Source organism: Rosa rugosa, chromosome 7 (genome assembly GCF_958449725.1).
Source record: "Rosa rugosa chromosome 7, drRosRugo1.1, whole genome shotgun sequence".
In the NCBI taxonomy this organism is placed as follows: Eukaryota; Viridiplantae; Streptophyta; class Magnoliopsida; order Rosales; family Rosaceae; genus Rosa; species Rosa rugosa.
In genome coordinates, this window is record NC_084826.1 from 25,130,993 (window position 1) to 25,133,720 (window position 2,728).

Here is a 2,728-nt window from a genome sequence, read left to right on the forward strand (position 1 = left end):
AGATATAGGTCTCGCCGGAATGAAACAACCCGCCGTACCACAAAACCTAGAGGAAAACTCTAGGTCAGATTAGTTTGATTTCAGTGCACTTGCACTGACTACGTAGTGTCTTGGAGGTAAGAAGAAACTCTTTTTTATTTTCCTTGTTTTGTGTACGTATTGGTAATTTGGCATAAGTTGACAAAGTCAACTATAACTTGAAAACTTTAAATGTCAATTTTAGAGGTATAAATAAAAGCTCACATAAAAAAATTTAAAAAAAAACTGACAAAAAGAGAATGGAACAATTAAACAAAATCATGACTTTCTAATCACATGAGAAATTTTGTACGGATTATTTTATTATCTGCAAGTATCATGCGCAAGAGATTCAAAGTTCTTGACCTTGGCTTGCGTCCAATACACTTATACACAGCTTTCACAAATTGATAAAAACTAAGACGTTATACCAAAGTAGCTATATAAAGGGGCAAAAGTACGTAGTTAGTTGCACAGTTCATCCTTCCCTCTATAATAAAATGGTTCACCACAAAGGCTGCGCTGCTTACATGATTCCCTTCATACTTTTGCTAGCTTTGTCATCAGCATAGCTTTTGCCAGAGGCTCTCTCTCTCTCTCTCTCTCTCTCTCTCAGTCTCTCTCTGTGGGTAATTTATGCTGCTGCAGACAGTGAATTGATGATCGATGATTAGCTGATTGGAGATCATGGTCTAAATAAGCAGGGTCTTTAACATAATTGGAATTTAAATTTTTTTTTCCTTGCAAAAGTGAAGAGGCTGGGAATGATATGGAGTACAGGAAGATTAATAAAGCAAGGAACACAAACATAAGGAAACTGTTAAACAGTGAAGTACAAAAGCCACCTGCTATTCCAGCGCCTCAAGGTTGACTACTGAATACTGAATTATTATCATTACCTACGTACTCTAAGATGGGAGATGTATTGTTAATTTTATTTCTACATAAAAACTGGTTGTTTATGAGCTGAAATCAAAATGTTTATATCATTAGATTAACTGGTCATGAAAAATTTAGCCATTATTTGTACCAGAAAAAATTGTACTTATTTTCTATTAAAGAAAAATGGATTACACAAGAAAATTGGCTTCAGAATATCTTTTGATATGTAGATTCATCGACCTACAGATTATGTGGTTTGAACGTACCAACGATTGTCCATTTGGCTAGTGTTACTCAGATCATACATCGGTCCAGTCTTTACTATGAAATCGATTGCAATTTTGTACGCATAGCAAGTAACAGCATTACCTGTGCGATAAAATACATTAATATATATATATATATGCACTCGTGAGATAAAATAATATGAGTTTCACAACCAAAACTAATTTGCAATAATTAGAGAGACTTAAATCCTTATAAACACAATTGCAAAGTCCTTATTTTCTCATGTGAGATTCACTTTCTTAACACTTGTGGACAATTTATATTGGATAATGTGGGGCCTGTGTGGCCTCGTTTGGGTTGTGAAGCCCAAATCTCTTTAAACACAATTGCAAGGTTCTCATTTTCTGATGTGAGATTCAAATTCTCAGCACGCGTGGAAAACTTATATATAGTAACCTAGAGCTCGTGTGTTCACAAGACATTCACACGTGGGTTAACCCGCTATGAAATCATGATGAAGTAATCTGGACTTTACAATCAAAACCAAGTGGCGGTGGTTGGACATGCCCAAATCCTTATGAACACAAATGCAAAGTCCTCATTTTCTCTCATGTGGGAAAAGAACAAGATTTGAGGCAGATCATGAATAGCTATGATCCTACATTTCGTAAACAATTGTATGTATGCATCCTTCAACCACTTCGTATAGTGTGTCACTAGATATATGTTATTTTGCCCTTTTAATTACGTACACTCGCAGTATCATTATTCATCAATAAGCAAAGGTCTTCACCTGAATTACGAGTTCCCTAGTTGGGCAAATGACGACAACATCAGTTCCATTGCGAGGAGAAAAGCTTATGTTATATAACAACTCAATAGCTGGTACTAGAAAAGCAAGAGTCTTCCCTTCGCGGACCCCATCCTTGCAGCTCCGAGCACATCTCTTCCAATCAATGGCGGTGGGATTGCTCTGGATTGATGGGCTATTTCAAATGTAAATTGCTGCAATTGAATTGAAATCTGAGGCAAGGGTGAACTATTTCCCTCAAGAAATCACATACTCACTACAAATAGAAAACCCACCTGATTTCTAGAGAATTTGAAGCAAGAGATGTGCTTGAGACGCGAATCCGTGAATTCTCTGAGCGTTGATACTCGCGAGCGAGAGAGAGAGCGAGAGAGCGAGAGAGAGAATTGGGGAGTTCTGGAAGTCGGGGTGAATTAGGTTAGAAAGGTGTAAATCACTTAACTTAATCTTAGCCGTCCAAGCTCATTAAATCTGATCCAAGGGCTGGGAGCCTATCCCTCAAGTTGGCCAAAAATAGGTATCCCTCATTGGAAGGGGGCTATATATATATATATATATATATATATATATATATAATAAAGAAAAACAAAATTATATGAGACTCATATTTTAATATTTTTTTTCTTTTTCAAATTTAGACCAAGCTATCAGTTTACTGTTTACCTACTACCCGAGTCTTGACTCCAAGACCAGGAATTCAGTCATTGACCAAATCAAATCTTGACAGTAGTTAGAGGCCATGAAATACTCCGTTACTCCGTCAATGCCAAAACGGAGAAACCTCGTCAG

General features: G+C 36.7%; 1 long non-coding RNA gene across 1 annotated transcript; it reads right to left on the reverse strand.

Moving 5' to 3' along the window:
* Positions 1-377: 377 nt before the first annotated feature.
* Positions 378-2,332, reverse strand: LOC133720136 (uncharacterized). The gene is made up of 3 exons (XR_009851707.1): positions 1,922-2,332; positions 1,167-1,269; positions 378-660 (listed from the first exon to the last, which is right to left on the reverse strand). It is a non-coding gene; the product is annotated as an uncharacterized LOC133720136 (long non-coding RNA).
* Positions 2,333-2,728: the final 396 nt, after the last annotated feature.